The 26,715-nt window shown below is 47.3% G+C and overlaps 1 pseudogene; it reads right to left on the bottom strand.

Moving 5' to 3' along the window:
- Positions 1-20,231: 20,231 nt before the first annotated feature.
- Positions 20,232-21,849, bottom strand: LOC101016574 (annotated as a pseudogene).
- Between the last annotated feature and the right edge of the window lie 4,866 nt (positions 21,850-26,715).

The raw sequence follows: 26,715 nt of genomic DNA, 5'->3' as shown, positions 1-26,715 counted from the left end.
CTGATTGGATTTGTCGTTTGGGGTCCACACTGCCTCCTTCTAGCCTGGGCTGGGAATATGCGTATCTCCCCACTTTTGTATTCCTTTTTCTGATGGTGGTTGGGTTTCAGATTCTATTAATATTAATTCAGCATCTTCTGGGTGTCCAGCACTTTCACACTGATTATCTCCTTTAAGCCCTGGATTACGGCTGGGGGGCCCAAGACTGAAAGAGGTGAACACCTGTTGTCTTAATTTCCTAGGCTATGGTAACAAATACCCACAGACTGGGTAGCTTAAAACAACAGAAAATTATTCTTGTATAGTTCAGGAGGCCAGAAGTCCAAAATCAAGGTCTTAGCAGGGCTGGTTTCTTTGGAGGGCCATGAGGGAGAACCCACTCCCTGCCTGTCTCGGAGCTTCTGGTAGTTGCTGGTGATCCTGGTATTCCACAGCTGTAGCTACTGACTCCAGCCTCTGCCTCCATGGTCACAGGGCCATCTTCTTATGAGAACACCGGCATATCGGATTAAAATCCCAACCTCGTTTTAACTGGTTATGTCTGCAATGACCTTATATCCAAATAAGGTTATATTCTGAGTTACTGGGAGTAAAAGCTCAATGCATCATTTTTTGGAGGAAACAATTCAACTCCTAAAACCCATTAAGCAGTGAAGCCAGGCCTCAAACCCATGTCTGACTCCAGAGCCCACACTCTTTCTGCCTGAAGCTGATGGTAACGACAGCCAGTGTTTTCAGGGGACTGTGGTGTATGGGCAATTCCTTGCATACTTACTACTTAAAAATCATAACAGCCCTATAAGGTAGGCATTGGGGCCATCATTTTCTAGGTGAGGAAATAAAGGCATGCAGAGGTGAAATGCTCAAAGTAACACAACCCCACTTAGGAGCAGAGTTGGGATTTGAGCAGGTTCACCTGACTTCTCCTCCAAGTTGCTCCTGGCCCTGCCTTGAGCTAGAAGGCCCAATATGCACATTGACAAGATGCTGTGGGAACGCTGGGTGGGCAGAGACCACTGCTGCCTGCAAAGGTTGGGATAAGACTGATGGAGAGAAAAAACCTAGAAATCCTTCCTGGAGGAAGTGACAGTTTAGCTGGATCCGGAAAGATAAGTCAGATTTAGTGGGGCAGAGATGAGAGGGAAGGATGTTTCAAACAAGGCAGAGAGTAGAAGCAAGACCTAAAGCCAGGGAAGTATTTGGGGGACAAACGTGGCTCTGTCTGGCTTGTCCATAGCCCACAGTTTCATGTGGGTGAAAAAGGAAAGAGGCTCACTCAAATCGAAGACCCAGATGAAGTCCCTGTATTGACTTGCCCTCCAGGTTCCCCTGTTCTAGTGGAAATTTACTTCTAAACCTGCATGTCCTTCAAGAGAGGGAGAAATCGCAGGAAAGCAGGGGAAGCCCAAACAAATGAGACCCACTGAGTGGGGTCCACTCCCTTTCTCCTTCCCACACACCCACAGACACCCCTCTCCCAGCCCAAAAACCAGAGGGTTGAGCTGAGAAACTCTCTGTCTCCAGAAGGCCCAGCCTTCCTTCGTTCTGATCCGCCCAAGTGAAAAGGTTTCCAATGTGTTCTTTCGGTTGCCATGGGTTTGCTTTCTGCGTCAGACATTCAGTCTGTCAGACATGAAATGGAATAATATTTTTATTTTTAGGCATGGGTCAGAGAGTCTTTTCTTTCTGCTGCCGGGTTCGCCCCCGCACTGGAACTCCAGGGAATTGGGTCTCTGGAAGCCTGGGAAATGAATAGCTTCAGCAGGAAGCTGGTGGGTGGTGTTCTGTCTGAGCTGGACACTGTGTCCTAGAGTGAGATGACCTCACTCCGGTAGGGGTCCCTTTTGTGTCTTGGCAGAGCAGCTGGTTTTGGTCAAGACCTGAGTGCAAGTTGTGCCCATGTGTCAAGGCTGGCACTGTGGGAGGGCAGGTGGGTGGAGTGGACCTGCTGTGGGTGGTGGAAGAGGTCCAGATGGCCAGTGGCATGTGGCAATGTTGACAAGGAACAGGTGACCACACCAGCAAGTAGTCAGGATCCACAGAGAGCCATGGGATGCCCACAGGTAGTTTGCTGGCATTAAGTGCAGGCAGGAATGAGCTCTCATAGTTCAAGTTAAAGGGGGAAATTTAGAAATAGGACCCTCATATTAAGGGCCAGTTCTAAGAACAAAGCAAAACCCCAGGCTTAGAGCAGGATGCCTCAACCTTGGCACAACTGGCACTTGGGGCTGGATAGTTTTTTTGTCATTGGAGACAGTCCTATGTGTTGTAGCATTAACAGCATTCCTGGCCTTCACACACTAGATGCTAGTAACACCCCCTCCCCAGTTGTAACAATTAAAAGTATCTCTAGACACTACCAAATGCCCATAGAGTAGGGAGGCAAAATTGTCTCCTGTTGAGGCTGAGAGGGATCTGGAAAATGAACATGTTTGGGATTTGGGAGGCAGATTGAGGAGCAAGGGAGTAAACAAAGATCCAGTTAGTGGAATAAATGGTGACTCCTTGGCTTGCCCCACATTGGTTAGGATCTTGGGTGGCAAGCAGCGAATGTCAGTTTTTGCTAACGTTCCTGCTGTGGTTTGAATGTGTCCCCAGAAGTTCATAGGCTAGAAACTTAGTCCTCAATGCAAAGGTGTTGAGAGGTGAGACTTTGAAGAGGTGATTAAGTCATGAGGGCTCTGTCCTCATGAATGAATTAACGCCATTATTGTGGGACTGGTTTCCTTATAAAGAATGAGTTTGGCCTGCTTCCCTCTCTCTCTTACCATGTGATGCCTTCTGCCATGTGGTGACACAGCAAGAAGACCCTCACAAGATGCCAGCACCTTGTTCTTGGACTTCCCAGCCTCCAGAACAATAAGCCAATACATTTCTGTTCATTATAAATTACCCAGTCTCAGTATTCTGTTATAGCAGCACAGCAACGAACTAGGATAATTCCCAAAAGGAGATGTACAGAAAGGCTATGGTAGAGGTAGAGGGGACATTCCTTAGTAACAAGAGGCTGGAAGATCTGGCTTAGAAATGGCAGGAACCAAGGAAGCCTCTGTTTCTTCATCTGTATAATGGTAGTAATAACAGTGCCTGCCTCATAGAGGCATTGAGGATTAAATGAGTTATTATAAGTATCCAGTACATGATAAGCACAGTGTGAGAATGAGCTACTATAACTATTAATGTGGTTGTTTTAGTTTTGTTACTTTCCTATTCATGATCTGGCTGTTGTCTTTCCTTCCATCTTCATGTCTCACCACGCTGTCTCTTGCCCCAACACTCCAGTCAGCCCTGGCCATCTGTGAGCCTCTCAAATGCTAAGTCATTTCACATTTTCACCCAGCTGAAACAATTTCTGTGGGATTTGTCTCAAGGTTCTGTTGCTCTTATCTTTAAAGTGTTTAGACAGGGAATAAGCCTGCCATTTTGAAGTAGCAGGTCCCAGAAATATTTCTCAGAGGAGGTGATGAAGTGTTAAATGCAGCAGGTCTTTTCTGAGAAGTGATTTGCTGCCACAGACCATCTGAGGGGCAAGAGAACAGCTCAGAGAGCAAGAGGACGGCCTGGAGCCTAAGTCAGAAGAAAGAATCCCAGCATGGGCAGGGATTTGTAGATCAGCCTTCGTATAGCACACAGAGACAGACGTAATGCAAGATGGCTGCATCTTGTCTGCTGTGAGCTTAGAAGAGGAGAAAATCTAGGCAAAGGGACCTAAGTCATGGAGAGAATAGAGAAAAGTAGCCCCTGAAACTTACTGTTTTGGGAGTCATGAGGTGCAGCCAATGGCATGGGGAAACCACACCACCATCACCTCTACCTCAGACAGTGAATTGTGCTGTAAGGGCTTTTAGCAGCAAAAAGGTGAGATTTTTAATATCGGAGCCATTTGTCATGTGAGAAGGCCTTGTGGAGGGGTAGCTGGCACTTTTCATCACCTGGGAGCAGAAATAAGCATAAAATAAAAAGCTTCTCCTCAGGGCAGACCACGGGAAACTAGTCTTGGAGTCTTGAGTAAGCAGGAAGAGCTGACTTTAGTCCAGAAGGTATGGGACTTGTACCCAGGTGTTGTGTTATGTTAAGCTTGCTTCATATTGAATCTGGACTTGAAATTGTTATGCAAAGAGTAGTCACTGTGTGTAATTAAATATTTATGCTCTTATTTAACAACAATTTCCATTTTAGCAAAGAAAGCAGACTTTAATCCCCTGCCACTTCTCACCTCTTCCTGTAACAACCCCAGCTTTAGGTGAGCCCAGAACAGCACTTACTGCTGGTCACCAGAGGCAGCCCCTAGAATGTCAGGCTGAGAGGGGAGCTATACCAAGCTAGCCCTAGACCACAGCGGGCAGCCTTGATGATGAGCCAACAGCTTGATCTCTCGTTATCACAAAGCGTGGGTTCAAGTTCTGGCTCCACCTTGAGCTAGAAAACTTAATTCCTCTGAGCCTCACTTTCCTTGTCTGTAAAATGGACGTGAGGATCTCTGCCCCATGGGAATGTTGTGTAACTGAAACAAGATAACAAGTATTAATGGTTCCCAGGCATATGGTGCACAAAAAGCAAGAGAGAGCTGTTAGAATGCAGGTTCGTAGGCATCTCTTCAGATTTTCTGATTAAGTTCTGGGACAGTCTTATAAACTTCTAGGAGATTCTTATCTAGATATGTTAGTAAGAAACACTGATGTTTAAAAAGGGTTTAGTAACAAGCCCAGTATACAATACGTCTTCAGTACATATCATTGGTACCTGTTGTAATCATTATTCTAATTATTACAATAATAGTGGTACATGACAAACTCTCCCCAAATCCAGTGGCTTAAAATAATAAGCATTTGTTTATCGCAGGAATACGCGGGTCAGTGATGCAGGCTGGTCTCAGCTAGGTGGTTCTTTTGGTTGTGGCTGGGCTCACTTAACAGGTTCAATGCCAGCTGGCTGTCCACTGAAATGATGGGGCAAATAGGCCACGTGTCTCTGAAAATGGGCATGAGGATCTCTGCCCCAGGTGCCATGAGAACTTGCTAATCCAGCATGTTCTCATGGAGGTGGCAGGGGTGCCAGTGCTTTCAGGCCTCCGATTACTGTGATGTTTAGTCCCATCTTGTTGGTCAAAACAAGTTGCATAGCTGAGCCTAGAGCCAAGACATGGCAAGCACCGCACCCAGAGCAGTAGCCCCTGATCAAGCACATGCCACAGGGAGCTGGTAGGGGGAGTGTGAAGATTTCGGACTAATCGTAAGTATTGTGGTAGAAAATATCAAAGTTCACTGTCTTTGTCTACCAGATTTGCTTCGATGAGCATGCATTACATTTTCAATCAGAAACAAATTTAGCTATTATCACTTTGAAACAAAAATAGTGCTTAGAAAACAAGAGAGGATTATTATGAGGAGTAAATAAGATTTAAACATGTCAATACATGAGGAAGAGCATTGCAAGCTGCCTGGAAGCCTGGGGGATGGTGTGCTAAGAACCAGGCCCCAGCTGGATGTGAAGAGCCCCCTCTCCATCAGGCCTGCAGTCTGCTTTGGATCTGGCTATGCCGCTGCAGCATCACCCACACGTTAGGATCAGGTGTTAACGCACCTCTTACCCCTCTGGAGCCCCAGTGCTTGCATGGTGAATCAGTTTCAGGCAGCAAAACCATAGCCTTCCTCACTTTGAGGGCTTCTCTTTACTTTCCCCTTTATCCAACCCCCTGGAAATTTACTTCTCTTGTGTTGCAATACACTGAGGGCTCCTCAGAGGGCAACGCCACATCCCCAAAGTACATCATAAGAGCACTCACAAAAATAAGAGTCACTACCACTTTCTTGAGCCTTTATTATGCTCCAGGCATGGTGCTAATGTGCTTTATATATTAGCTAATTTAATGCTTCTGATGACCCCATGAGGTTGTGTATGAGTTTCCTATGGCTGCTGTAACAAACTACCACATACCTGGTGTCTGAAAATAGCATAAATTTATTCTCTTACACTTATAGAGTTCAGAAGTCCTAAATGGGGCTAAAAATCAAGTCAGTAGGCCTATGTTCCTTCTGGACGATCTATAGGAAAATCTGTTCCTTGCCTCATGCAACCTTGAGAAACCATGTGCATCCCTCGGCTTGTGGCTCCCTTCCAGCAATGGGGATAAAGAAATGGATGGGGATATGGATGCATGTATGGAAGGGTAGATGGATGGATAGATGGAAGGATGGATAAATGGAAGGATGGATAGATGCATGGACGGATGGATGGATGGATGGATGGTTGGATGGATGAATGGATGGTTGGATATATGGATGGATGAATGGAAGGGTAGATGGCTGAATGATGGATGCATGAATGGAAGGATGAATGGGTGGATGGATGGATGGATGGATGGATGAGTGAATGGAGGGTTGAATGTATGTATGTCTGTATGGATGGATGGATGGTTGGAGAGATGAACAGAGGATGGATGGATGGATGATGGATGGATGGATGGATGGATGAATGGATGGTTGAATATATGGATGGATGATAGATGGATGGATGGATGGATGGATGGATGGATGGATGGATGGAAGGATGGATGAATGGTTGGATAGATGGATGGGTGAATGGATGAATGGATGACTGGCTGGATGTATGGATGGATGTAAGGATGGATGGATGGAGGGATGGATAATTGTATGTATGTATGTATGTATGGATGGATGGATGGATGGATGGATGGATGAATGAATGAAGAGACACTCAGAAAGTCTTTAGTCTCCTTTAGATTTCATCTCTGTGGCTGAGACATGGCAAAGCATTTCTCTTTCCACCCCCATCCTTGGAGATGTGGTTGCTTTTCGCACCCATCAGCATCAAGATACTTCCCACTCAACTTCGTGGGTGAGAGCCTGTACTCTTTCCAAACCTCTCACTGAACCAGTCCACTCTAGTCATGAGAAAATAAGTATGTCATCTAATCACCAATGATGTCAGTCAAGGAACCTTAAACAAAGAGATTAGTTCTGCTTGTATTTGTTGGTACAATGGACATCATAACATATTTAACAGCACTGTAATGTGGAACAGATGGGAAAGACCCCAGTTTTCAGGGCCTCTCAATCTCTCCCACCTTCTACCAACAGCCAAAACCAGATGACCTTTTAGAACACTTTATGGGCTGGATGGCTGCCAAGCAATTGCTCACCCAGGGGCTGCCAATACCGGCCCAGCCTGATAATGCCTGCTGGGTTCTTCATTGAAGACAATCAAGTTACAATCCTTGGGAATGCTGGAAATTCCACAGTGGATCTAGATACAATATTGGGGTGAAGCCCTCCCAAGCTTTATGCATTTATCATTGAGTTTCCACTAAGTGCTGATTATGTCATGGAATTTCCATCCACAAAACCAAAATCTTGGGAAGTCACCAAGGAGTAAATTTCAATTTGGTTATGTGCTGGGCAAGCTTGGGCAAATTCGTCATCTCTCTGAGCCTGTGTCTTCAGCTGCAAAATAAACGAGAAGAGCCAGCTGGACAGAGTCCTGAAGCCTGAGTGAGACAGTGTCTGTAGAAGCCCAATAGGCACATAGCAGGTGCCCAAACTAATCTCGGCCCACGTGGGTGAGGGACCGAGTTTAGAATTCTAGATCTATTGAGAAACATTTCACATGCACCTAGTCTGTGGACCTGCATCCCACACAGAATTTTAGAATTTTTGAAATGAAAGGAATCTTGGGGCTTCTTTAAACCAAAGCTTGCAAAGCAATGGTCTGTGGGCCACACTCAGCCTGATAGCACATGTGTACACACTCATGTTAGCACAGGTATTTTTTAATAACATTCAAATTAGTTGCCCCCTAAAAAATTTTTTCTAACATTAAATTGTGAAATCTCGAATGATTGAGAAACTGTCACTCTAATCCAAAGCCCACATCCCCACATGGCAATGATTGGACAAAGATCCCAACCTTCCTTCTTTCAGGATGCTTTTACACTTGGTCTGGTGATATGGTTTGGATTTGTTTCCCTGCCCAAATCTCATGTCGAATTGTAATCCCCAACGTTGGAGGAGGGGCCTTGTGGGAAGTGACTGGATCATGGGGGCAAACTTCGCCCTTGCTGTTCTCGTGATAGTGAGTGAGTTCTCATGAGAGTCGGTTGTTTAAAAGTGTGTAGCAGAGGCTCGCTGTCTTCCTCCTGCTTCAGTCATGTAAGACGTGCCTGCTTCTTCTTCACCTTCTGCCGTGATTGTAAGTTTCCTGAGGCCTCCCAAGCCATGCTTCCTGTAGAGCTTGTGGAACCTGTCAGACAATTAAACCTCTTTTCTTTATAAATTACCCAGTCCCAGGTAGTTCTTTATAGCAGAGAGAACAAACTAATACGTCCGGTCTGCTCAGATGTTTCCTATCTGGGTTCTGTAGGCATGTTAGTTCACAGACCCAGATTGAGAGCAATTCTTTCACGTTTATAGATAATGAAACTGAGGCCAAAGTGAGGATGACAATAAACCCCTCCCTACGACTGTCTCCTACGACTGTCATGGGAGACCTCACCAAGAGATCATGCAGATTTTTCCTTGATCACAGCCTCAGAATCCCTCTTAATACAGTGCTCTGTGTTGGCAGCCATTCAGATAACCAATCAGGTACCTCAGGGATGAGAGATTTTGCTCAGGGTCCCTTAACTCTGCTCTGTTAACCTTAAGGGCTTGCTTTTTCATCTACACCTGATAGTTTTGGGATTGCAAACTGAAGAGACATAAACAGTGGGTTTGCTTCGTGGCTGTGTGCAGGTTTGGAACAAGAGATCACTGGAGGGCAGGGCTAGACGGCAGCAGCGCCATTTTCAGGCTGTGACCTTGAGGTCCCCTTTCTACCTCTCTCAGCCTTGTTTTACTCTTTAGTAGAAGAGACAAAAAAGCGTTTGACATTATTGTAAGAATCAAATGAAAGACTGTGGGTGGAAGTGCCCAGCAAACTGTGAAGGTTGCGTTATCATTTTATTAAGCATGGTATGCAGTACCCATAAGGCAAAGGGCTCCCTCTCTGACTTCCCTGACTCCAGGGTAAATTTGAATTTTGACATATATTAAAATGTAGCTTGGGAGATATTCCGGCAACTGCACACTATATATTTTGCGTTTGGCTTCCCTGGCCTTTGGTCACGATTGAACATGCATTTCAGCAAAAACATGATTGTAAGAAAATATTTCATTAATCAAATGCAATCTCTTTCTTTATAACCCCTGCATTACCAACCCCCTACCTGACCCCAAAAAGGAAGGCTTGCTGCTTGCACAGACGCCTCCCCCATTGCTCCAAACCATACCCCTCAAGACCTCGCCCAGCAGTACACGTTAGCCCACACAACCATGTTTTCCTTTCCAAACCCTAAAAAAAAGAAAAGAGCCCTTTCTCTTTTCTCTACCCACAGTAATCCTGAAATTATGCACCATATCCGGAACACAGACATGGCCCCAAATTTAATTTTCTGGTTTCTGCAGAGCTGACTTAATCAGACCAGAGTCGAGGAAGGATCCCCCAGGGATGTGCCCCAGAGCTCTGCTGCGGCTCCCAACCTGACAACCCGTGAGACACAGTCACAACACTTTGCCCAGAGCACCACGTGTCTGTGTCTGTAGGTCTCTGTGTGTGTGGTGTGGGTGTGCACCTGTGTATATGGCTTGTATGTCTGGCAGTTGTGTATGATGACTGTCTGTATCTGTATCCGTATGTGCCTCTGTGGTGTCTGTGTGGGGTATGTAGTGTATCTGCATGTGTAGTGTATGTGTGCATCTGTGTGTGTTTGGCCTATGGGGGGTGTGTGCACACGTGCATGTGTCTGCAATGTGTATGTGTGTGCTGCGTGTGGTGCATGCATGTGTGTATGCCTGGATGTGGTGTGGTGGGTGTGTTTGGCATGTGTGCATATCTCTCCGTGTGGTGTGTTTTATGTGTGTGGCATGTGTGTGTATGCATGGTGTGTGTGATTGTATGTGTGCAAGTGTGTGTATGTGTGGAGTGTATGTCTATGCGTGCCTCTGTGTGGAGCATGGTTGTGTGTGGTGCATGTACTTGCACACAGGTGTGTGGTATATGTGTACCAGTTGTGTGTGTGTGTATGGAGTGTGTCTGTGTTTGTGTGTGCCTCTGTGTGTGGTGCATGGTTGTGTGTGGTGCATGTCCTTGCACACAGGTGCGTGGTGTATATGTAGGTGTTTGTGTATGGAGTGTGTCTGTGTCTATGTATGCCTCTGTGTGTGTGGTGCATGAATGAGTGGTGTGTGTGCACGTGTCTACAGTGTATATAGCATGTGTGTCTGTGTGCCCGCATGACCTGTCACCCATGCCCTAGGATGAAGAATTGATCGTGGGCTCAATCCTGGGGTCCCTGGGACAGTCCTGCACCTTGTTCTCTCTGCGTGTTCCTCATGGTCATGGAGAACAATGGTTTGAAGAGGACTGACAGTGCTCTGAGAGATTTCCAAGGTGATTCACATCTAACCTCCCCATTAGACAGAGAGGGATCTGAGGTACAGAGAGGTAATGAGACTTACCAAAAGTCACAAAGCAAGCTGGTGATGAGTGCGAGGCTGGAACCGATTTCTCCTGCCTCCCCGGCCAGTGGGCTTTCTTCCTGGCCCCCTTCAGGGAGGTCACGGCCAGCCTGCTGGGGAGCTGGTCATAGGGAAGGACCTTGCTGGGATTCAAGGGTGGACAGCTTGGCTACATGGATTAATCAGGTAGGAAATTGCACAGCGATGTCCTTGAGCATGAGTTGACAAACGCTTCTGTGAAGGACCAAAGAGTAAATATTTTGGGCCTTTGTAGCGCAAGGGGCAAAATTAAAGCTATTTTGTTGGTACTTACATAACCATTTAAAATGTAACCCACTTAAAAATTTAAAAACCGTTCTTACTCCTTGAACTGTATGAAAACAGGTGGCAGCTAGATTTGACCCACAGGTCTACCCCTGTCTGAGGCTCTGAGAATCAAAACAAACAAGTAGACAGATCTGAGCTTGTGAAAGCCCAAACAGGAGCAAACACAAGAAGGTCAGTGCCAGCAGCCAAGAGCACAGAACAGGCAGCAAACAAAGAGCCATGGCGGTGATGGGTGAGAAGTGCAGAGCTGAGGTCACAAACTGGCCTGCAGAGATTGGGGGTTGGAGTCCCAGGTATATGGCGCTCAATCACAGACTGCGGTCAGAGACAGGACCCATTTTCCAGGAAGGTCCAAAGTGAGGCAACGGAGAGGGACTCCATGGCGGGAGCAGTGCTCAGGGGTGCAGGAGCCCTGTGGGCTAGAAGGACCTCGGCAGGTGCTTGTCCAGTTTTCTCATGGGTGGTAACCTCACGCTGCCCGCCCTCAGTGCCATGGTCCACCGGCTGAATGAATGCCCAGGCCTGAATCTCTGCCCAGTGTCTCATTTGGTCATTTTGTGAGCCGCGTGTGTACATGGGTGTTTTAGTCCATTTGGGCTGTTACAACAAAATACCATGGCCTGGGTGGCTGATAAACAACAGAAATTTTTTTTTTTTTTTTTTTGAGACAGAGTCTCGCTGTGTTGCCCAAGCTGGAGTGCAGTGGCCAGATCTCAGCTCACTGCAAGCTCCGCCTCCCGGGTTCACACCATTCTCCTGCCTCAGCCTCCCTAGTAGCTGGGACTACAGGCATCCGCCACCTTGCCCGGCTAGTTTTTTGTATTTTTTCAGTAGAGACGGGGTTTCACCATGTTAGCCAGGATGGTCTCGATCTCCTGACCTTGTGATCCGCCCGTCTCGGCCTCCCAAAGTGCTGGGATTACAGGCTTGAGCCACCGCGCCCGGCAGAAATTTTTTTCTCATGTTCTGGAGGTTGGGAAGTCGAAGATCAAGGGACCAGCAGCTTCGGTGTCTAGTGAGAGCCTGTTTCCTGGTTCACAGATGGTGCCTTCTTGCTGTATCCTCACATGGTTGAAGGGGCAAGCTCTCCCTCTGGCGTCATTTTAATAGTCACATGCATCACAGCTCCACCGTCATGACCTAATCACCTTCCAGAGCCCTCACCTCCTAACACCATCACCTTGTGGGGTAGGATTTCAACATATGAATTGGGAGTGGGGGGAAATAAACATGCAGGCCGTACCAGTGGTCCACACCCCCCAGGACACCTACTCCTGCTGCATAACGCCTAACCCTCAGCCCACCCCATAGCTTCACTTGGCGTCCCCCATGACCAGTTGTCTTCAGAATAAAGAATTTGAGGCTGGACATGGTAACTCACACCTGTAACCCTAGCACTTTGGGAGGCCAAGGTGGCTGGATGACTTGAAGTCAGGAGTTCGAGACCAGCCTGGCCAACATGGCAAAACCCCATTTCTACTAAAAATACAAAAATTAGCCAGGTGTGGTGGCAGGTGCCTGTAGTCCCAGCTACTTGGGAGGCTGAGACAGGAGAATCACTTGAACTTGGGAGGTGGAGGTTGCAGTGAGCCAAGATCACACCACTGCACTCCAGCCTGGGTGACAGTGAGACTCTGTCTCAAAAAAAAAAAAAAAAAAGTATTTGAGCCTCACTGACCTTGCCTGATATAATGCAACTAGTCAGATGTATAATGTTATAGGATTATAGCCCCTGTGAAGGCTGGTGATGAAAGACAATGGGGAAGGAACGTCCCCCACTGTCTTTGAAACGTGTATTTAGTAGTTCATTTTGCCTAGAAGGAGAAATGACTGAGAGTACAGATCTACACGGATGAACGGGTAGTACCCAGCACCAGAGAGTAAGCTCTGGGAAGGCAAGGTTTGGGGGTTTCTGTTCTGTTCACCATTTTATTTATTCTTGATGTATAATAAGAGCTCAATAGGCCAGGTGTGGTGGCTCAGGTGCTGTAATCTCAGCACTTTGGGAGGCCAAGAGGGGAGTGGATCACAAGGTCAGGAGTTCGAGACCAGCCTGGCCAATATGGTAAAACCCTGTCTCTACCAAAAATACGAAAATTAGTCAAGCGTGGTGGCGTGTGCCTGTAGTCACAGCTACTCAGGAGGCTGAAGCAGAAGAATCTCTTTAACTCAGGAGGTAGAGGTTGCAGTGAGCCGAGATCGTGCCACTGTACTACGGCCTGGGTGACAGAGTGAGACTCCATCTCAAAAAAAAAAGAGCTCAATAGTATTTTTTATTTAAATAGTCTTTACTTGATTCTTTCCTTAAGGATGGTCAAGGACTTGAAAAGGACAAGAATGGGGATTGATAACATGGAAGTTTAGGGAAAATACACCTGGGTAGCCCTTTCAGTGAGATCTTGGGTATAAAGATATGTGTGTACTGTTTGAATGCTCATCAAAAGTCCATCCATGTAGAGAAGGCTCTTGATAATCGAGTGTCCAGACGTCACTGGATGTCAGTTCAGTTGCCCATGAACAAGCGGGCCTGGTGGCAGGGATGTGACAGTCAACCTCATAATTTAGTTCACAGACTTCAGGACATCAAGTAAAATTATGAATGAAACAGAGGAAAACTAATAGAGGACAGGGATGGATATACTGATAAATGAGACATTTTGCTAAGCATTCACTTGTTCATACGGGGGTAGGTGCATTAGAGGGAATGGGAGCTATTGTTTCCACTGCTGTTTTTGCTTGGAAGTTTAAATATGGAAATTGGGGTGCACCAGGACATGAAGTATCCAGAGGCATGGGCTGTGGGGGATACCGTGGATTTGCTTATTAATTGCCTGTTAAACTCCTTGCAAGATGTTTTCCCGTAATGCAGAAGGGTAAAGCTAAAATGGCATTGGCTGAGTGTGGTGGCTCACACCTGGAATCCTAGCACTTTGGGAGGCCGAGATAGGAGTTTGAGATCAGCCTGGGAGACATAGGGAGACTCTGTCTCTTTTTTTAAGGGAAAAAAAATCATTTAAAAAAAAATAACATAGCATATCCCTGCCTCCTTTGCTTCCGTGTTCTAAATGTGAACCAGGTTTTTCCAACTCCAATACTCCTTCATGAGACTGAGTGTGGGAGGGAGGTGCACGAGGAGATGGCTTGACACGGGCACCCCTTTGCCGCAGTGCAGTGGAGGTGAGGCCTTTAGTCAGCGGCGGCAGTGCTCTCCTGGTCTGGCAGCCCCCTAGGGGTGGCAGCAACTTTCTCCACCATAGAAGAGGCAGCGTGGTCCTGAGGCTGAGCTCCTCCTGAAATCTCAGATTAGAGTCTGTTCTTCAGCAATTTTGTGAGCCATTTTATACCCCATCATAAATCCCTTTCTCCTTAAGCTAGTTAGAGTGGATTCTGTTTTCTGCAACTGACTGCTGACAGATTCTAGATTCTCCCCTTAACAAGCATCCCCAGAACACGTGTAAGCCCATGCGGGAGACCCCAGACTCCTGGCAGTAGTTGCAGGGCAGTACTTTGGAGTCAGGCTATGCATCCTAGAGAACGTAAAAGAAGATGCTTCTTCAGAACCTGCCTAGCATGACCAGGGAAGGCATTTGGGTTGGGGTGGAATAAATAGCTCCCAGTTATGGAATGTGTCCTGTGGGCTGAGCACTGTGACAGCCCTTTACACGTACTATCCCGTTTAATCCGCACAACCACATTCCTTTGAGATAAGTATTCCAGAAGACGTGAGAACTTTTTTAAGGTCCAATGCCTTGCAGATTTGGTTGCTTGGAGCCAAACACTGATGAGGATGATTCCAAGCCTGTTCCTAGAACAGTTTCACCGTCACTTTTAAGGGAGTCAGTTAAGAGCAAAAGAGAAACCTCACATTTTTTTCCAGGGCCATAAAAAAATCATATTTTTAAAAATAAAATTTTTAGTGATCTTACTACTGGGAATTTATCCAAAGGAAAGGAAATCATTATATTGAAGAGACATCTGCACCTCCACATTTATTGCAGTACTTGTTCACAATAGCCAAGATATGGGATCAACGTAGGTGTCCAACAACAGATGGATGTAAAAAATATGGGATATATACACAATGGAATACCATTCAGCCATAAAAAAAAAAAAAAAGGGAAAGGAAATCCCGTCATTCATGGCAACATGGATAGAACTAGAGGACATTATGTTAAGCAAAATAAGCCAGGAACAGAAAGTTAAACACCAAATGTTCTCACTCATATGTGAAAGCTAAAAAAAGTTGATCTCATAGAAGTAAAAAGTAAAACAGGGGATACTAGAAACTGGGGAGAGTAGGAGGAAGGAAGCATGGGGAGAGATTTGTTAAATGATACAAAATTACAGTTAGATAGGAAAAGTAAGTTCTAGTATATTACACCACTGTAGGCTGACTATAGTTAACAATAGTATATAGTTTCAAATAGCTAGAAGAAGGATGCTGAATGTTCCCAACACAAAGAAATGATAAATGTTTGAGATGCTGGATATGCTAATTACCCTGATCCGATACCTTATATTACATGTATCAAAACATCACTATGTACCCCATGAATATGTAACATTATTACTTGTCCATTAAAAAAAAGAATTTTAAGTGTAGAAAAAAAGAAAAATATGTAAGCTGATGAAAAAAGAAGGAAATATACATTTTCTAGCGTTCAAATCATACAGTGCTTGTCCTAAATACTGCTCCATTTGCCACTTGGAAGGGAAGACTAATCTTTTTTGGAACATTGCTGTTATTTAGCATATAACTTTTTACTATTTCTTAATTATAAAGGTATCATTAAAAACTGCAAACTCAGTTTTTGAAATGTTCGATGCTTTTAAAAATTCAGGTCTTTTCATTTACTAGATAGGCAAAACAGATTATTGATGAGATTCTATTCATTTCATTCTAATGAAAATAGAAATGAAATAAAATGGAACAAACAATACATAAAATGTTTATTTGGAATCATTTAGAAAAGGTGCAAAAACAGCACAAAGTTCCCATAACCTTCACCCAGTGATGCAGTCTGCATGTTTGCCTCTCCAGAATTCATGGAATCCCCAGTGCTGGAGGCGGGGCCTGGTAGGAGGTGTTGGATCAGGGGGATTTCTCATGGATGACTTAGCGCCATCATTCCCCTGGTGATTAGTGAATGCTTGCTCAGAGAGATCGGGTTGTTTAACAGAGTATGGCACTTTTCTCCCTCTCTCTCTTGATCCTGCTCTGGCCATATGACACGCTGGCTCCCTGTCACCTTCTGCCATGATTGCAGGCTTCCTTAGGACCTCACCAGAAGTGGACGCCAGCACCATGCTTCCGGTTCAGCCTGCAGAACCATGAGCCAATTAACCCTCTTTTCTTTATAAATTATCCAGCTCCAGGTATTCCTTTATAGCAACGCAAAAATAGGCGAACACACCCAGTCTCCTCTAATGGTAACATCTTACATGTCTGTGGGGCATTTGTCAACACCAAGAAATTAACACCAATACAATCGTGTTAATGAAACTGCTAACTCGATTTGTGTATCACTGGCTTTTCTACTAACGCCTGTTCACTGTTCCAGGATGCAATGCAGGATTCCACATTGCATTCAGCATTGTGGTTTGTTGCTTTTTATTTTTTGTTATCCCATCACCTCATTCCAAAGGAAAAGGGCCTCAGTGATGCGCACGAGCTCAAAGAGAGCAAATACGGACAGCATGAGACAGACCATGTCTCAGAACAATTTAGAGCAATTTCCCTCGCTGTCCATTGGTAGAGGAGCCCTCCTGTTAGAAATTGGCAGCAGCAGGCCACAGTGAAGACCAAGCTGGAGCGGGGAGCAGGGACCAGGATGCATGCCAGCATGCAATTGCAATACAGAATTCCAGCCCGGAAGCCCTGAGCAAGTTGGGGTATCTCCTCTGGCAGTATAATGAAGGGTAGCAGAACGGAGAGCCAGGGCTGCAGAGGCAGGGACAGAGGAGGCCGGCGGGCCCTAGTAGCGGAGTAACATTCTCACCAAGGGAATTCCACGAGAAGATGATGAATCTCTCCAATTAAGCGTGTCATGGTTGGGCTTCGAAGCCATGGATGAAAACTGAGGTAAGATAATTATTTCCATGGGACGCCTGGTTGTGAAAAAAATCACACGGTCATAAAAATGAATGAGTCGCCCAGCCAGAAACACTAGAGAACTCAGTAAAGATTTAGAAACCGTGTGTGTTTAATGTTACTCTCCCAGTGGGTTGAGTTCTCACAAAAGGTGCTAAATTAAAACAAGGAAGGGTGAATCTAGTTTTCTCACTGAAACAGTGTTTTAACCCTGAAGTTCCTGACCCCAGGTTTGATGCTTCTGCTGTAGAAATAAACATGTATACCACGTTTAGTTAACATAAATGACACGTGGCACACCTTTATGTTATATGGATTAAGACTTCTTCAGATCAGCTAAACAGGGCTATGCCGTGATCAATTCCATATAGACCTAAAAGGCAGAGCACCCCAGTCGACAGAGTTCTGTCTTTCTTCAAAAAACATGCTGCTTTATTTTTTGGACAACTACTTAGAAGGTAAGGGTTCTCGTTATTCAGGGCCACGAGACTCACAAATGTTTCTGGGAGGGTACTTAGCACTACTCTAAGACTTTAGACAATGGATCCAGATATGCTGGGTGAACTCACCTCCCTCAGTTGTAAATTCCTTGTAGCCAGCAGTGGTCTCGCTGCAGCCTGACAGTGGAAAGTGATTCTTCCATTTGCAAGGTCCACTATAGGAGTGCCAGCAACCTAAACAAGGCAGATGGAAAAACCAAGGACCACTCCTTCTTCCCAATAGAACAGATTTCCCACCCTTTGCCCTTTCTCTGCAGAACTGCTTCACCAAGTCAAAAACTCAGAGACTCATTTGAATGGTGTTTAACTCTAGGGCATGCACCACTGAACCAGATCCAAATCTATTACTTTTGATGGCAAAAACTGTAATTATTATTATTATTATTATTGAGATGGAGTCTCACTCTGTTGCCCAGGCTGGAGTGCAGTGACGTGATCTTGGCTTGCGCACTGCAACCTCCACCTCCTGGGTTCAAGCGATTCTCCTGCCTCAGCTTCTCAAGTAGCTGGGACTACAGGTGTGCACTGCTGCACCCGGCTATTTTTTTTTGCATCTTTAGTAGAGGTAGGGTTTCACCATGTTGGCCAGGTTAATCTTGAACTCTTGACCTCGAATGATTTGCCCACCTCGACCTCCCAAAGTGCTGGGATTACAAGCATGAGCCACCACTTCCAGCCTGTAGCAACTTGTGCACCAGTGGTTCAAAGCCTCATGCCCTGCTCTGGACTCCACTTGAATTCATATGGAGACTAAAACTTTGTCCCTTGCTTTATCAGTCATGTAAGGAGTGAGGGGCTACAGATACAATGCTTCTCACTCAAGTCCCCCACCCCCCATCCCGCCCCACCTCCCAAAGGGTGAGAAGGGTTTAAGATCACAGAGATGGGAAAAACTTAGGAAACGTATTACACACGTTATTAAAATAATGGCAGATTTTTAAAAAATTCTCACTTGGGAGAACAAATTAAACAAGAGGCAAAACCATTTTATTTTAAATCCTTCTAATGACAGTGTTCTGAATTGAAGGGTACACTTCTGTGCCTTTGTAAGCAGAAGATTCTGACATACACTTTCCTTTTCTTGGCAAACCAAGGCCATTGTTAGGAGCTTTTGTTAGCCTGTGGCAGCTCCTGGGTCTACTTGCCGGTTTCTTAGACCTGCCCTCAAAAGTCAGGATGGTGTCTCTGGCTTCTCCTGCATCCGGCAGAGTCCTCCCTTTCTCCTCCGCAGCTTCCAGTGCACTGTGAGTTAAGAAACCAGATAGCCAAACCCAAGAATTCTTTGTTAAACAAACTGTCCTGGTGGGGCTTTGATCCCTGGGGTTGGGAGTAAAATGGCTGGAAAGGCCTCCTTTTACTTCTATCTGGGCTAGTGCCTGGATCTATTGGGGGTGCTGTTTCTCTACAAAATGCACTCAGAGTACATTTCGGAATTTTCAGTATCCACTTGGCCTGCCCATGACCCCCACCCTTGAGACTGTGAACGAGGACGTCTGGGGCGATGCTGAGAATGTTTTCGAAGATGCTCCCAGATGAGGCTGATGTCCACGTGAGATTGAGTGCTGCTGTCGCCTTGAGTCTAACCTCCGCATGAACGAGGTTGAACTGGAAGTCAGAATCTTAAAATGTCAGCCTCAGCCACACGTCATCTTTCTTCTCATAACCTCTTGGACAAACTCCTTTACTTCAGAAAACGAATTTCCAAACCACACACTATTTCATAGACCAAAATAGAGATTTTTATTTCTAAACACAAAGCAGATACATTTTTAAAAACATAAAACAACAGCAAAAACGTCAAACCATCTTTTAGAACACTGCTACTTCCAACTTGCACAAAAGGAAGGGGAGGAAAACGTCAATGCAACTTTAAAATATAGCACTAAGAAGAAACTCTGGGGTCCTGGTGTTCCTCCCTGGATGGCGGGGAAGGCTCCATCGGCTTTGGACTTGATATGAACCGAGATAACACACACATGTTCCGAGACAGTCGTTTGGCTCCAATACTGCTTGCCTTCCCAGAAAGCTTAATTTATTGCAAATGCATGTTTTACCATCACAAATAATATGACAAGAGTAGATATGGTCCCTCTGCATATTGTTTACATAATAGAACATTTAAAACAATGGAATGAGTTTGCCTTTGACATCAAAAATCATTTATGCAGCATCTACATGCACATATACACACAAAAGTGCGCACGCATACACATGCACACACTCACAGACACACACACACACACACACCATGCCATTGCTTGGTCCACATTGCATGAAATACACCATTCCAGCTACATGAACAGGTCAGTATCAGGTCCAGGTCTCCAGGTACAAAGGATGAAGTGAGTTTGCTCACATAGACTTAGCTTAGGGTAGAGTGAATTCGTAGAGTGAACTTGTTTATGAGGACTGCGTTTATGCAGAGGTTGGACTCAAGGCGATCGCAGCACTCAATCTCGTGTGATTATCAGCATCATCTGGGAGTATCTTCAAAAACATTCTCAGCATTGCCCCAGACCTCCTTGTTCACAATCTCAGGGGTGGAAGTCATGGGCAGGCCAAACTCACTCTGCCCCACCTGCTGCATCCAGGATGGGTTCTTTTTTTTTTTTTTTTTTTTGACAGTCTTGCTCTGTTGCCCAGGCTGGAGTGCAGTGGCGCAATCTCGGATCACTGCAAGCTCCGCCTCCCGGGTTCATGCCATTCTCCTGCCTCAGCCTCCCAAGCAGCTGGGACTACAGGCGCCCGCCACCACACCTGGCTAATTTTTTGTGCTTTAGTAGAGACGGGATTTCACCGTATTAGCCAGGATGGTCTCGATCTCCTGACCTCGTGATCCACCTGCCTCGGCCTCCCAAAGTGCTAGGATTACAGGCGTGAGCCACTGCGCCTGGCCCAGGATGGTTTCTGAGGAGACATGGGGCCCTCCCATGGGAGGGATGACAAATGAAACTAAAAAATCTATCTGGGTGGATGCCCTTTGGAATGAGGGCTCTGGTCTTTTGGACTTGAAATGGAGGGAAAACATAATCATTCTTCCAAAGCTGGTATTGGAAACTTGCCATTTTTCCTAACACACACACACACAGAACGAGAGAGAGAAAGGAGAAAATTAGGACCCATAGAATTAAGCCCTCTTTCACAGCAGGTTATCTGCTATCCTGAGAAAAAGAGAGGGCATCGTTTCTAAACCAGCCCAAGGAAATTCCCAGATGACACAGATCTAAGGGGTCATCTGACCTTCCCTTCTTTATGGAGAATGCCAGGGAGAGGCATAAAACTCTGGACCTCGGGGAAAACGTCCTGAGCCCAATGCGGTCTCCCTGGGTTCAGAGAGACCACAGGCTGGGGTCTGTTGTGCTGAAGCCCAATGCTGGAAGCCAGGGCTGCCCAGGTGTGCTTCTGCATGGAGATGTATGTGTAGTACCCGCACATGCTATGCTCACATACGCGTGCATCCCTCCCACGCCGCCCACTCCCTCACACGCACACACAGCTTCCTCTGTTCGCTTCTTCCTCCCCAATAAAACTTCTGGAATATGCACAAGCGACTGCCTCCTTGTTTCTCCCATGAGAGGAACTGGAGCTGCTCATCAGGCAGAGACTGCGCAAAGCCAACTCTGCCCTCTGCCTGCCCCCCAAGTGCTGGCCTGTCCGTGCTTTTCCAGTGGGAAGGTAGACAGTCAGTGGGTACCTGCCACCATCCCCTGGGGCCTCATCCTGATGTTGCCAGCTCCCATCAGCGGTAGGAGTCAACAGACTTCCCCGCGGGAGTGGGCACAGGAGGCAAGCCCTACTGCCCTGCTTTGGAATGTCGCCCTCCAGCTAGCTCACCAGCTGCCAGAGTGATAGCAGCCCGCAGCCTGCAAAGGAAAGGAAAGCAACTGAGGCCCAGGGAACATTCCATAGAGTGGAGCATCGGGCTTGGAGTCAGTCTTGCCTGGGTACAAGTCCCACATTTACCACTCACCCCCTAGCTGGCTGCTCTGAGGCAGGCTGCTGACCCTCCGCACTCTGGTTTCTGTACCTGGTTTCCGATCATGACTCCATAGCACACAGGCTTTTTGAAAGTGTCATGACCATATTGCAGGCCCTCGGGGTATGTCTCCTTCCCTCTCTTTCTCATCCGAACAGGAAGACGGGCCGTAGGACTTTGTCCCTCATCTCCACAGAGGTGCTGGGGATGGGCTGGCTGGGTGTTCCTGGTTGCTGAGCTCAGAAGCAAGCATTTCAGAAAGGAAGCCCAGGATCCTCAGGGGAAACTGAGGTCCCTCCTTGTGATTGCTGTCTCCCGGCTGGACAAGGTGGTTGGGTTGGGGATGGTGTTACCATGACAACCGGAGAGCAGGTGCTGGGAGATGCTGTGTCCCGCTGACTGTGTTTTAAGGCCCTGAACATCCCGCTGAACCACTTGCTTTTAAACCCCGAGCCTGTGTTTTAATGTTCTTTTAGAAACAAATTCCTCCTTGTTCTTACTTTGAAAAACAGAAGGCGTTTCTCTCATACACAGAAGCTGAGAGAGAAATGACAGCTGGTTTTAAGTCCTCTTTGACTCTGGGCCTCTGCTGAAGGAGCCTGCAGGCACTGGCAATTGGGTGATGAGGGCCATCTGTGGGGTGCCCGCACCCACTTTCCCTTTCAAAGCTTCAATTGTCTGCTAGAAAACAAAGGGCTGGCCTGGAAGGGCTCAGAGATCCTCATTTTCCAAGATTTGCACCCAGGAACTTCTCAAGCTCAAGAAGAAATGAAAGCAAATATGCATTGCCTGGGCTGAATCCAAACATAAAGGAAGTGTTCAAAAGCTTAGCCCTGGTGCTCACGGCCAGGACAAAGACGGGAGGGGCTGTTCCTGCACAAAAACTCTAGCAAGCAGGGCACACCTATTTGTCGGTTCCCAAGTCTTGCAGGAAGAATGTCTACAATGCCTTTGGGTAGACCTGTAGGACTCAGGGACCCCTGAGACGAGGTGGCAGGCCATGGTGGCAGGTCACTCATCACCTGCAAGGATGATGCCTTCAAGTTCCGCATAAGGAGCATACGGCCAAGGCATGGAGGGTCAGGACGAACCCCGGTTTTTTCCTCCAACTGTAGCAGAGACAGCTAAGTCCCACTCGAAGCCACCCTACCCTTCATTCTTACTAGAAGGCTCCCATCTTTTTGGGTGCATGTTCCCAGACTCCTTGCAGATGTGGGGAAAACATGTGACACCACCCTGGTCAACAAGATGAGAACCGAAGTGGCTGGTGGAGCTTCTAGGAAAACTCCTCATGAGGAGGGCAGATTCATCTAACTCACTCCCCTCCTTCCTGCTTGGAACCCAGATGAAAAAGTGGAGGTACAGCAAGCATCCTGGGCCATGAAGTGACTGTGATATAAAGGAAAGAGAGTTGCAAAGCCTTGGCTCTGACATCCACAAGCTGAGGAGACGACACCAGCAACCGCCTATCTCTAGACTTCTCAGGAGGAGAGAAAAGTAAAGTCTCTCATTGGTTTAAGCCAAAGTTGGTCGGGGGAGGAGGGATTCTGTTACTTGTGGCTGAATCTAGGGATTTCTCTTCCAGATGTGAGCCCACCCGCACCCTCCTAGAATTCCTAATATTTCAAGGAGCACTAGACGTTCCAGGACTGACTTCCCTCCTTATCATTAGGTGCGGGGAGGTGGCAAGGAACTGGCCCAAGGTCACACAGCCCATCAGCAGCGGAGGTCCAACTCAACCCTGTCTAGTGCTGAGCAATGTTACCCTGTCATCCAGAGGGTGCAGAGACTGACCCCCACTCCTGGAACTAACTCCCTGAGCTCACTGGCCAAACAAGAACTACTGAGGTCTCAGAGTCCTAACCTGTAAAATGGGTACAAAGTTGGAACAAGACAGTCTATGGAAGCCCTCCACCTCTGACAGCCTAAAAAAATCCAGGTATCCTCCTTCAACAGAGAACTTAGCATTTCCTAATCCATTTTGCCTCCCCTAGAAGTCCTACCTGGCAGTTCATCCCATTGTCTGCTTTCTGGGGCTAGTTTGTCTCACCCAAGTACTAGATGAAGGAAAAGTGATTTTTGATTGAGAACATCCTAATTTTAACATACATTCAAAAAAAAAAAAAAAAGAAAAAAGAAAAGGAGGCCAGAATTGAGAGCTTTCCGAGAGGGCTGGTACAGGTGTACGGATGTCAAACAGGTTTTGCTCACATGCAAATATGATTGATTGGCAGCTGCTTGGAGTGGTTTTGAGGACTGTGACGTTCATTGGGCTGGAGAGTAGGGAGTGGGAAAGGTTGGTGATCAACTATTGATGTCTGTCTTGGAAGCAGCAAGGGCTGTAGTTGCCCACACCTCCCTCCAATGCTGACCTAGACTGGTGACAATCAGATTGGGGTGAGAATTGGCTGAGTCCCCATGAGAGAGGGAATTAGGGCAGGATCCCACTGGGCTATGGACACAGAGGCTCCCTGGCGATCACTACAGACACCAGTGAAAAATACTCTGATTATAGAATCCAAAGGAAGCCTCTGGCATCTCGGGGTGACAGCCACAGGCACAGCCTCCCGGGGGGGTCCTTCAGCTCCCCTCCTCTGGGGAGAAATCCTAGGCAGGGGGCAGAAAAGGGCAAGAGATTATCCTTGAGCATGGACACGTTGGTCACTGGGATGTACATGCCAACCCAGACAATCCCCAGTGGGGAAAAATGGGCTTTGGAGTAATGGAAATGACAATCAACATCCACTGCCTTAGCCTTGGGCCTCACCTTGAAGCCTCCAGGAGCCTCCCAAGCTGTGTTGTTCTGAGACTCAGCACAGCCCAACATCCTTCTGACCTCCTGAGGCCGAGTCAGTCTATTTTCCCCTCCTTCTGCCATGCCCAGGTCCTCTCCCTGCTCAGCCAGGCTGCCCTGGCCGCCTTGACCCATTTCCTCTGCCCAGCATGGTTCATAGTCATGATGGTGGCCTCCAAGAGGCAGCAAGACACTCTCATGCCCTGTCCTGAGCTCTCCCACTGTCTGCCCCGTGTGACTCTTCCAGTTTCTGTGAAGTGGGCCTGCCCCCTCTGGAGAGGCACATAGGCAAAGTCAAGGGCAATGACCGCAATCCAGATGGGCATCTTCAATGGCACAAACCCTTTTCTTCATCTGCGAGCGCCCTGAGGGCAGGGACTGGGCTTTGCTCACCCCAAATCTCCCAGCACAAAGCCTGACACGGGCTGGAGAATGCTTGTTGCATTGGATTAAGATGCAGAGAGGCACAGGGCACGTCTGCCCACCAACCAGAAGAGAGAAAGCCGCAGACCCCGGACAGCATCCAAATGGCCAGTGGGAAGGCAGGGCCAGTGAGCACCTGGTTTTTTGTTTTGTTTTTTTTGCGGGGGGCCACAGCTGGCAGGCTCCTGGCCTCCGCTGAGCCCGGTTGACACAAATTTCCGCAATGTCTCTCTTCCCATTTCTCTTTCCTTCTCTCCCTCGGGGACTCCTGCACTAAGCAATCCTCAAGCTGCTCTCTTCTCCCAACCATCTCCCGGGTTCCCAAACTTTCAGACGGCATGTGTTTTCAGGAAGAACACTGTCTTGGGAGCAAAACCAACATAGAGTTGGCAACTTTTTATTTTGTCCAATGAGGGCTCCCAAAACACAATAGAAACCATCAAAGAAGACAGAGCCACCTTTACCCATTCCTCATTTCCTAAAGGCCATTGAGCACCCTTGAAGTAGGAAGAACATAATCCTAGAATGAAGAGTCAGCATTTGGGTGAAATAAATCCTATAGAAAGAAAAACTCAAGGCGTTCCCTCATATTGTTTCACTCGCCTTTGGTCAGTGAAAGCTTGCCACTAGTGCTTGTCCTTGGAGGAAAGTTGGGAACCATGAAGGTACAGCCTGCCATTCCCATTCTCTTCTTCTCTCTCACTATCCTTCCCTCCCTCCCTCCCTCCTTTTCTATCTCTTCTCTCTTTCTCTTTTGCTCTCACTCTCTCTCTCTCTCCTCTCACCCTCAAATTGTGGTAAAATAAACATAACATAAAATTTAGCATCTTAACCACTTTTAAGCACACAGTTCAGTGCATCGAGCCTGACATCACCTCTTGCCTTTGACTCCCTCTGGCCCACTTCCCTGTCTGCCCTCTCCAGCCAGACCAGCATAAAGTGCAGGTCCCCAAAGCTTCTGCAAAGCCTCCTGGCCTCCCAGTCAGGCCTGGCTCCAGTCTAATGGAAGAGTTAAGATCCCCTCTTTACTCCCTAACTGTGGGCAGCCCCAGCCTCCCATCCCCTGCAAAGCAGGGCAGGATGATGCTGCCGGTCCCCGTTTGCCAACAGTAAAATCCATTAGGGAACCCCCAGTTAGCACAAACTGCCCACCTTCAGGCCTTTTTCTGCCCTCTGCCTGTCATTCTCTGTGGCCCCCAGGCTGCAGAGGGTCCCCAGCTTCCTTCCCCTGAAGCTGCCCGGAGACAAGCATCTTTGGACCCCTGGGCCCTGCAGGGAGCTCCAGCCACCTGCCCGAGGCAAACGGGGCCTGAGAGATGGAATTGGGTCAGGTCATCCATGACCCATTTCCTCTGGAAGGGAGTTGGGTGTCAGGAAACACATTTGCCTTGGGGTTTTTAATGTAATTCAACAAAGCACAGCCGAAGCTCTTATCCTGTGCTGGGCATTGGGGGTGTGGAGTTCTGTCATTCATGACTGAGGACCTCATCGTGAGACATTAGAGGGGCTCATCTTCCAGGTGAGCAATGTGAAGATAATGATGGATGGCCCAGGGGAATGTGCTGCTGGTGGCGACTCATCTCAGAGCTGAGGGCCAGTCCCTCGGGGAAACATATGGATGCTCCACTCTGGCCATGTCCCAGGCAAGCTGATGGGCAGGGAGTTCTGCCTGCTTGCCCAGGGAACTCCATTCCCAGAGGCTACAGAGACTGCAATCTGGTAGAACCAGCCTCAAGCCCCCCTCCAGCCTGGGCTTTGGGGTCCTCACTGCCCCATGTTGTGGGTTCGGACCCACTGCAGCATGAGCAAGGGCCTTCATATCTTTAAGCCTCAGTGTTCCATCTCAAACATGGGGGTAAAACAGTATCAAGCCCTGCGGGCAGGTGTCCGTGGGGGAATTACACAAAGCGAGGCTGCAAAGTGCCACCCAAGGGGGTCACGCACCCACGAGCACCAAAGGGAGCACGTTCTTTGTCTCCCTTGTCAGTGTTCCCTCTGTCCTGCCACCACTGAGCACCTCCCAGGGTCCTGGCTTCATGTGCTGTCAGTACCTGCCCATCCCACCCCCTCCCAGCTCTTCTTTTTAAACA

Source organism: Papio anubis, chromosome 7 (assembly GCF_008728515.1).
Source record: "Papio anubis isolate 15944 chromosome 7, Panubis1.0, whole genome shotgun sequence".
NCBI classification, from domain to species: Eukaryota; Metazoa; Chordata; class Mammalia; order Primates; family Cercopithecidae; genus Papio; species Papio anubis.
Note: the sequence above shows the minus strand (reverse complement) of the source record. Positions and strands in the feature narration are given on the sequence as shown.